The following is an 11,197-nucleotide window of genomic DNA, read 5'->3' as shown; positions in this document are numbered from 1 at the left end:
AAATTACATATTAAGGTACTTAAATAGTAGACTTCAAATAATTTTGTATGAATAAGCCAGCTGAACAATATTCAACTGAGATTAGAATCTGTAATTCTTGTATAACCTGCAATTACGTTTTCTCCAAATTGTTTACCGAATAGCTAAAAGAAAAAAAATAAGTGCATAACTTTTTCCCCATTTTTTATCCTTCTTATTCGACGATTCCCATATATTATTCTTGACACTGTTTGTAGAAATCCATTGAACACCAAAGTATCCAGAAAATAATGCCAAAGCTTCCTGGTTTCAGTGCGATGTAAGAATAAGTGGATTTGAGTTTCACGTTCTGTATTGTAGAAGAGAGACGTATTAGTCTGCACTTTACCAACACCATTGTCGCAGATTCATAAACCATCCACATCTGAAGAAGAGTAACAACTTGCTACTGAGAAGTCATACCAAAACCAAATTTTCTGTTATCTTCCTATGCATAGCCATTAATCAAATTTGTGACTTCTCCAAACATCTGCAATAAAGTGGCACCATCTCTTAATCCATGTCCGTTGAAGCCTTTTTTGAAGCTAAAATTCCAAGCTTCAGGTTCAGAAATCATCTCCTTAATAATGGCGTTCTTAGTCTTTGAAAGTGGGTAAATACCTGGGAAAGTGTCTTTTAAGATAACATGACCAATCCATCTGCCAAACCACTTGATTCTCATACTACTATGAAGCATCATAACAATATTGTCTTTAACATACCGTCTTGATTTAAGAATGCCTTCCCATAAACTAGAGCATACATTCCTTAAGGAAACATTTAGAAACAAAAAGTTATAATCACCTTCAAACTTTTATTGTACAATCGTTCTTCACAAAGCTTGTCTTTCATCACCATATCTCCATATCCATTTTCAATGTAGAGTTTTATTCACCAATTCCAATTTTTTGATAGCAATGCCTTGGAACAAGCTACCCAACTTATTTATTGGTTGTTCTAGAAGATCTACAGAGAAAATTACACATTATTTTCTCAATTTCCTTCATCACAGAACTTCCATATGGAATATGGAGAGGTACTATATGGGCATGCTTTCCAACACCCTATAAAATAAGATGAGTCTCTGACCTTCAGAAAGATACCTCATATTCCATGTGCTTAACTTCTGGTGTCCTTTCAGGATTGTAATATCCCAACAGCTTTGTATTTGGATTTGCTTCCTAGAGGGATACATAGATAGTTAATTGGGAAGTTGGTAAGCTTACAACCAAAACGAAATTATAAGAGTCTTCATTACAGTTATCTCCAATTCCTACAACTACACTTTTAACAAACTCTTAATACATAAACTAACTCAAAAGCGAAAAGTATATTCTTTAGTAACTTGAGATTTTGAGTCATCCAAGAAAAGCACCACGTCATCTTCAAATTGCAGATGAGTAATAGTTGTGTCATTAATTGAGACTTGGTATCTAGTTATGAGACCAGCTGCAACTCCATTTTTTATCGTAAGTGACAAAAATTTCTACAAGCATAGTAAGGAGAAAAGGGGAAACGAGATACCCTTGTCTTATACCCTTCTGACTTTTGAACATTTATACAGCTTCACCATTTATAAGAATTAAAAATGTGGCATATGAAATACACCATTTGATCTATCTTCTCCAAATACTACCTTATCCAAACCTTTAACTATATCGAGTCAATTCCAATTTATGGTTCATCTTCTCCAAAGACTGTCGCTCGGTGGTGACTATGTCGCTCGATGATCAGTATATCGCCAGATATAGATACTATCGATCGATGATATGGTGCTCACTCAGTGGTTCATCATCCAACATTAAGAAACTCACCCCCCTATAAAAACTCAATTTCAACTCATTTCAACTCACACCTCTTCCATACTTCTCTAATTTCTCACCTCTTCCATCCTCTTCTCAATTTTCGTTATATGAATTCTAACTCTTGTAATATAAGAAAAATCCTGCAGCAAAATTTATTATTGTCGAAGATGAATGTGTTTGTCGGAATTGTGTTTACCTTATCCAAGATTGTACCAATGGTATAAATAAACAAATAAGGCCATTGTAGGAAAACATATTTCAGAAATTTCAAGAAGAAACAACGAACCTCTATAATCATGATGCAAGCATGTTAAAGTAGGTTTGTATGTTACTCGGGTAATGCGAGCCGCTCGAAACATAAGGAATGATGAAACCCTGATGGACATTGGAGAAATGGTGTTGGGCGGAGGGGATCCACACGAACAAAAAAGATTTTAAATATGGAAGTTGTTATGAGATGTTAGAAGTGTTGCCCAAATATAATCCAGTCTTGCTATTTTAAGTTTCTCGTTCTCAACTTTAGTAGAAATGTAAGTTTTAATTTTTTTCTAAATTTTTAATTAAATGTAAGTCTAATAATTAAGTAAGGCTAATTTTCGACAATAATTCTTATTTCAATAAGTCAGATTTTCGAATTCATTAAAAATTGCGACTTTTTACAAGATATAAACTTCGAATTAATTAATGATACTGCGCCATTTTACAAGATCAAAACTTTGACCTCCTGGTTTTCTTCATTTGAAGAAACTTCCTTTTGATGCCTTCTTAAGGAGATTTTCCTTTGTTCTTCTGACTAGTATGATTAACTTTCAATTTGTTTTTTGTTTTTGCCTTGAACTATTCTTTGCATTTTAGCTGCAGGTTTGACTTGGTTAATATCAAAAACTTGAAGACTTTTTTGCTTTTTATCTATTTCTTTATAACTATTACATATCTTGTCATCAATAGCTTGAAGTACTACTCCGAAAAGATCAAGTTAGGTTTGAAATTCTGCCATTTGAAAAAAAAATTGAGAAAGTCTTTGAAATTGAGAAGGAGAGAGAACTTTTGTATAAAAAAATTGGCGTAAAAGATTAAATTTAAAAATCACATATTTAGGCATATTCCTATGCACATGCCAAAAACTGATATTTGGCATACATGCACCCACTATGGGTATGCCAAATTGCCAAACTCATATGCCTATATGTCAGGAATAACATATAGGCATACATGATGGAGTTTCCAGCGAGCGATAGAGATTCCATCGCTCTATAGTCATAATAACTCTCGCTGGTCTTTAAAGCACCAGCGCTAGTCAAGCCATCCCTCGCCGGTCTGATCATCGCTTATCAGATCTTCACCCAACGACTAGTATTTTTCCCCTCTATAAATACCTAATTTCAATCTCATTTCAACTCACACCAGAATTTCTAAATCTCTCTAGAATTTCTCAGTCTCTCAATCTTCTTCTTCAAGTCTAAAACAATCACGCCTTATATACAATTGTTTATTTCTTGTAATATGGATTCACAATCTCAAAGTCAAGGAAAAGGCAAAGCTAAAAAAGTGAAAGTCTGTGGTGCAAAATACAACATGATAGAAGATGAATGCATTTTTCGTAATTATGTTTTTTTACACAAGATTGTATCGATGGTGCACAACAACATGGTAACACCATGTGGGATAATATATTTCGTAAACATGAAGAACAAACCATGAACATCAATTCTCGTGATGCAAAAGGATTGGCAGAACACTTCATTGTAATCAACAAGGAAGTATCCGCTTATGTTGCATTGATAATGCAAGCCAAGAGAGCAGGCAAGGAGAGTGGTCTGGTGGATGTTGATTTTGAAAGACATGTTCATACATATTGGCAGCGAAAACATGGTAAACAGTTCGGTTACGAAAGTTGTTATCATATTTTGAAGGTGTTGAACAAATAGAATACAAAATTCTTATCAACTAATCAACAAGTAGCTGAAAAGTCACCATATAATTCTTCTCCCTCAACACAAAATTCTTCACCATTTTCACCAGGTCCATCAAATTCTTCACCAGATACTGCAAGAGACCCAAATGGTAACTTAGTTTTTAATAATTATGATGATGGTAAGAGAAAACTTCCAGGGAGGAACAATGAAAGACTAGATAGAAAATTAGCTCAAGAAGGAGGGAGTTCCGGTGGATTTCATTCGGCGGAGTTTATGGAACATCAAAAGACCATCGAGAAGCAAAGAGCAGTTGATAGGAAATTTCAAAACAGGGAGAGTAAAAAAAGTCATCTTTCTCAAGAAAAATTTGGGTTTGACTATGATAATCATAACATTCTTAAAGCTAACATTTCAATTATGAACGCACAGCAAAAACATGTGTGGAAAATTGAATTTGACAGGATTCGAGCACACATTGAAAAACAAGCTGGATTTACTAACAACAATGGTGATGATGATGAGGATGAAACTGATGATGAGTTTGATGTAGTAGTTCCTCTTGATGATTAATGTATTAAATTAAGTTTTAATTTGAAGTATTGCATTTTAATTTGATATGTTGTTGTTGCAATCTACTTAATATTAGTTTGAAATGAAAAGTTGATTAATTTGAAATGTTGTTGCTCATTAACTTAAATAGGTCGACTCATTAACTTATATAAAAATACATAACTTAAATTAAAATACATAACTTAAATTAAAATACATAACTTAATAAACTACATAACTCATTGTTTTCCATGCTCTGCCCAAAGATTCAATCTCAGATCTTCTCTTGCAAATTTCGGTTCTGAATGTAATTAGTAATATGAGCATAATTCCTTGCAGGGACGCCCCTTTCTGGTTGAATCTCCGGCCTCAAATATTCATTTTCATAGTTAGTTCACTCCGAATCACGTCGAGTTTCCTGAATTACCATGTTATGAAGAATTATGCAAGTGAGCCTAGTCTTGTGCATTTCACGAGGACTCAACCCACGATATGGGCCACAAATGGTAGCGAACTTCCTCTTCAAAATTCCAAAAGCGCGTTCCACATCCTTCCTCGCTCCCATTTGGGCATCGTTAAAATGCTGGTATGAACGGCCCAATGCACCGGCAGGAGGATGACGGTAGCATTAAACCAAGGTGGACCATTTTAGGTAGATACCATCTGCAAGATAATAGCCATGAGTGTACTGGTGGTCGTTAATCATAAACGAACTTGGGGACAAATTCCATGCTTCAAATATTTAAACAGAGGCGACTTGTGCAAAACATTGATATCATTTTGTGAACCCGGAAGACCAAAAAAAGCGTGTCATATCCAATAATCGTAAGAAGCAGCATCTTCAAGGATAATTGTTGATTTTGGATAATGACCCTTATATTGAGCGGCCCAATAAACATGGCATCCTTTCCATACCCATTGCATACAATCAAGACTACCTACCATTCTTTGGAATCCCCTTTCATCTTTCTCCCTCAATATTTGTCTAACATCTTCCTCGGTTGGTTTTCGTAAATATGTTGGACCAAAATGATTAATCATTACTTCACAAAACAATGAAATGTAAGTGAATGAAGTTGTTTTACCCATAGGAAGATACTCATCATTCTCATCCGCTGGTCTGCCATAACTTAAAAACCTTAAAGCCGAAGTTACTTTTTGTTCAGGACTATGACCTCTAATATTCAATGCATCAAACTGATAATTAAATTGAGGTTCTGCTCGACAAATCTCTTCAATAATCTTTCTCACCAGATGCCGAGGCATACGGAATCGACCTTGGAAATCTCGATCAGAGTACACACAATTGGGAAGAAAATAATCGTGCATCAACTTCTGATGGTAAAATTCCCTCCCTCGATACGTATACCTTATTGAGAATACTTCTTGTGGCTCTGGAACTCTAGGTATTTGGCCCGTATGTACAAGCATCAAAGTGTTGATTAGTTTATTATCTTCAACTTACTCATCATCAAGTTCTTGCAACCTCCTTCGATGTATTTCTTGCTGTAATCTAAACCGATTCATAATAACATTCCTATCTTCATTGGATCTCGCCATTGATGATTATGAAATTTAAAATGAGAATACAGATAGAGGGTGTATATAGGTTGAAGTAGGTGTGAGTACCTTGGAGAAATACGAGGGTGTATATATAGGAACCAGTAGGGGGAAATAGCCGTTGCAAAATATCTAGTGGCCCATAATATTAATATCGCCAGCGATAGTATTTACATCGCTCAGTTTAATATATAACGCCAGCGATAATCATAATATCGCCAGCGTTATTCATATTATCGGTCGCTAGAAAGTCTATCGCTTATTGGTTTTGCCATAGTAACGCAATTGGTTTGCCATGCCACCTGGTAAAACAACTTTTTTTTTCATGTGAATAGGAATAGGTCTTATAGGTGAAAGAGAAAGAGCCATTGGAAATATAGTTTCAATGAGCAAAATACACTAAATCGGTAGCGATAAAGACTCTATCACTAGTGTTGTAGACATGATCGCTCGATAACATCTCAATCACGGAATCTTTTTTCCAAAATGGCGCACCTGATTTACCAAGTCACCGAGTTTAGCAAACAAAATAAAATCTACCAATGTGCATAGAAACCGTCCTAATGAGATTTCTCAACTTGGGTATCTGATAATCGTTATTTCCTTACCCTTGGTTGGTTTGTGATTGTGCAAGTCTGTTGTAGTGTTTGTTCTTTTATCAACGATTCTTTCTCTACTGATGTAACCGATCACGTAGGTGGTGCTACAGGGCCGTCTTAAAGAGCTGCAGAGAAAACTATAGCCGCTAAACTGCATTAGCTATAGCCGCTACATCAGATGCAATCCTTGCAACCACATGAGTCAACATATCCAATTGGGGGGAATGCACAGAATGGGGTGGCATAGGAAGAGTGGCATTCTCACGGATGGTTGCTCTAACAGGTGATGGCATGGTAATGTCGTAAAATCCTTGACTAACTCCACCACAAACAACGAATCGATCATCTAAAACAACCACTCTTTCATTGATTACAAAGCGACCATGTCGAGGATGAGTGACAAACACCACCCAACCATCTCTAACTCCCCATACCCTGTCGCCAAGTGGGTGAGGAGGAGGTGCAGACTGCCCTCCTTTCTCCTCACCATCACCATGAGTCTCCCCTGCATACCCACCAATTCCATCACCACCATTACCTGCACCCCCACTGCCACTCCCAATCTCATTAACACTATCTTGAAACACATTCCCACCAGAAGCAGCACCGCTATCACTCCCAGAACGACCCTGCAAAATTGGTGGATAAATGGTTTTATCCACAAACCGAGAAATTGGTTAGAAGACATGCAAAAACAAACAAGTATCTATGAAATCATAAACAACATTTTCAACTACCTGCATGTCAAATTTTGTTACCTGATCAGACAAAGGGTAATTATACCGAGGTTTCTTCACTATTGGAGCAAGGCCAGGAGGGATATGATCATATTCCTGCTCTATCTTCACTCTTCGATTGTGACGCAAATTATCCCAATTCCAATTGAAATTCCGAGTATAATTAACAGCTTCCCTGCCATTTGGAAATGATATTCCATATGGCAAACTAGAAATTGAATACGAGGATCATACCAATCCAAATTATGTTCCATCAGTATCTCTGGTGTCTCTTCTACTATTTCTCCTTCGTTGTACAACACACGCGGCATGGTTCTAATTTTGTTAAGAATTTGGGAATTGTTCTTCTTTGTGGTTCTGAGAGAAAGGAAATGTTTAAGAAAATGAAAGATTTTCTTTATGTTTCTAAGGCAAAGAAACTAAATGAGAAACTGAAAAGTTTTCTTCTCTTTAAAATTTGGTTGGGAAGAGCAACTGCCTCCTCATCTCAACCGTTAATATCTCATGATTCCCCCTTAACCATTATAAGAAGAGACACTAAACATTATGGTCAGACGCAATTATGCCTTGTCAAGTCGATTGACCACTTGATTAGGCATTGCATACCTACTCTAATCACATTGGCTCACGCGGAGAAGATTCAACCACTTGGAAATACCAGGTTTTTTAACTCCTCGGGTTTGGAATCGGATTCGGTTTTAACCCACAGCTTACCTGTTATAATAACCAACTTACTTGTTGTCATCCTGGGCATTGGCTTGGCGTTTGGCTTGGGATTTTGTCACTACCAAATTCGCATAAGCAAAGCATCATATCTATCATTTTCCAGAACTTTGGTAATTGAATCTAGCTATGTTTGGACAATCTTGGTCAACAATTGCCTAATCTATCACTCAAAACCACAGCATCTGAGTCAAGGTAAACAACTCAACTTGTCTTTTAGATATATCTGTTCTAACTTTTACAGGAAAACCAGCCAAATCCCATTAGCCATCAAGCTCATCACTCAGCATATACAAGCATTACCACAAGAGACAGTGAAAGCTCATCAAGGTGCAACAAGCTATATCACTGGCCACCTGAACAACATAGTACTTGTAACTCAGTTTCAACATAAAAATTGTATAATACATCTTAACTACTTGGAAAACAACAAAAGAGTCTGATTGCACCAGAAAGTGGATATCAACAGCAAACTGCAAAACACACCCGTGATACATTTTCAAATTAAAGCCTGCAGCTTCCACCCCCCCCCCCCCCCCCCCCCCCCCCCCCCCCCCCCCCCCCCCCCCCCCCCCCCCCCCCCCCCCCCCCCCCCCCCCCCCCCCCCCCCCCCCCCCCCCCCCCCCCCCCCCCCCCCCCCCCCCCCCCCCCCTCCCCCCCCCCCCCCCCCCCCCCCCCCCCCCCCCCCCCCCAACCCAATAGCTGGAATACTCACCCCATTATATCCAGTGGCCAACACCCAATATTCCTCCTCCTCCTCTCCAAAATCAGATATCTTCCTAATATGGCTTCTTCCTCAAATACCACCACCCCCACCATTGAAAATCTTGTTTTAAAGATGAACAATGCCCTCACTATCCCTGGGGATCTATTTCCTAAAGTATTCATTAACCCTGAAAATGTCAGAACCAAACAACCCCTTGACTGGAAATGGTGCTTCATTGTTAAACTTTTCAGTAACATTTGTTTTCAAACATCAAGAGTCAGTTACTTCATCAACAATTATTGGGAAATTCAAACAAAGTTGAAATGGAAATATGGAACTGAAGGAGGAATTATTATATTCTCAGGCTAACCCATGAGGAAAACTACTCTATTCTGAGAAATGGAGGAACAAGGGGAGTCTTTGACAAACTAATGGTTTTAGTTGGAGTTCCTACAGGAGGTCTAGATTTGATCCATGAAGAAAAGTTCTCAAAGGTGATGATATGGCTTCTCATCAAAAGAATCCCAACCCACGTTATCCCTGATATTCAAAACATCCTCAGAACTGTTGGAATCTTCCAAACTGCAAAAAAATCTCATGGGAGGGATAGATATGAAAAGAACTTGGAAGTCAAACTAACAATTGATGTTACCAGACCACTCAAGTTTGGAATAGAAGCATATGAAACCCCAACAACCTCTCACTGGCTGGAATTTTCTTATGCTCTAAATGGAATAAAGTTATGTAAAGTTTGTGGAGTGTTGGATCATCCAAGCCCCCTGCCCCACACCTCCAACTCCATCTCAATCCTACTACAATCATCTTCCAACCCCTCAACCAATTACCCCACCACAAACTCCCCAACAAAAAGTTGTGCAAGATGGAAGGAAAGTCATCCACAGATCCTACTCAGATGCTGATGCTGCAGTTAAATTTAAAATCAAAATGAAAAATGCAAAGAAGCTGGAACTAGAAAAAGCAATAACCAACATTACTTCCACCTCAAATGATCCTATAATCTTTGGTGCCTCCTCTGATGTGGAGGCTGACTCTCCTCACCCTGATGTAATAGCCTGTCAAGTAAGAAACAGAAAATTGGAACTATCCAAAAAAATTGCCAACAATTACAAGAAAAATCTGCCAAAGATGAAAGCTGCTGCAAGAGCCAAGCATACTAGCTTCCCTAACAATGACCAGACTCAAGCTGTTGATCCTACTGGTATTTTCCCAACCATACCTCCTCCAAAGCCCTTCCCATTCAACACCCTACCAACTCTTGCACAAATTAAGGAAAGGATGGAAGCTGAAATAGCAAAGAAAAAAAAGGGAATCTTGGCATGCCAAGAAGAAGAGTCATGTCTTTGAGGAACCCAGCTCTCCTTCTCTTGAGTCCAATAAAACAGAACCAAAGAGAAAGAAACCTACTTCTGTTGAAGACTCTATGGACACTACCCCAAATGATTCTGACTGTCTCAAAAGATTCAAGGATTATGAAGATCTCTATGCAAAACCACTGGACTCAAGCATCCCCCTAATGGCTAATGGTGATTCTGGCAATATCTCTACTGATTCTGAGGTAAATTTCTATATTCTCTCCAATTTTATCACTTTCCTTATGATTGTCTTAAAGTATCATACTAGATCAATGTCTTACTATGACCCTATTGTTAGAAGACCCACATCCAATATCCCTATGTATCTTATTTTTGGCAATTCTTTACCTCTCTGGCATGGAATTGTCAAGGATTGGGTACAAAGAAATCCAAAAATTATCTCAATGATATGCTAAATAAACTTAGCCCCAACATCTGCTTCATATCTGAAACAAAACAGAAACAAGAGAAACTTAGAAAAACTATGCAAGATATCAATGTCCAGAATTACTGGTTTGTCAACCCTGGAGGGGCTAGTAGTACAGCTGTAGGACTATTTTTGATATGGAAAAGCAATCTTAAAGTTGAGATTCTAGACTGCTCCCTAAACCATATCAGTGCTATAATCAAACCTACCAGTGGCACCTCTTGGCTTTTTACCAGCTACTATGGTAGTCCTTATGATACTAAGAGCAAAATTGATTCCTGGAAAGTCTTAGAACAAACTATTGTCACTCATTCTCTCCCTTGGTTGATTATTGGAGATCTTAATATCATCCTGCATGATACTGAGAAATACAGTACTCAACCATTAGACATCAATGAGGCAAACATCTTTAACACTAAAATTTCTGAGTTAGACGTAATTGATCTGGGAAATGTTGGATGCCCTTTCACTTGGTCTAACAAGAGAAGTGGTCCTGCTCTCACTGAACAAAGGCTGGATAGAGGATTAGCCACTGAAAGCTGGCTGCTCCTATATCCAAACACTACCATCTCTAATATACTAGCTATTGGGTCAGATCACCATCCTATTCTCCTCAATTCCAACCCAAACTGGCAAACTGGTAAAACCCCCTTCAAATTCTTTGGTCCTTGGCTAGACCATAAGGATTGCAAGGATCTCATTGTTGAATGCTGGAAGAGAAGTCTCTCTGGTTCTAGTGCTTATCTTATAACCAGGAAACTCAAGGATATCAAGCTGCAACTCA

The sequence above is a fragment of the Papaver somniferum genome, chromosome 4 (genome assembly GCF_003573695.1).
Source record: "Papaver somniferum cultivar HN1 chromosome 4, ASM357369v1, whole genome shotgun sequence".
NCBI lineage: Eukaryota > Viridiplantae > Streptophyta > Magnoliopsida > Ranunculales > Papaveraceae > Papaver > Papaver somniferum.
The sequence above is the reverse complement of the archived record's forward strand: the minus strand, read 5'-3'. Positions refer to the sequence as shown.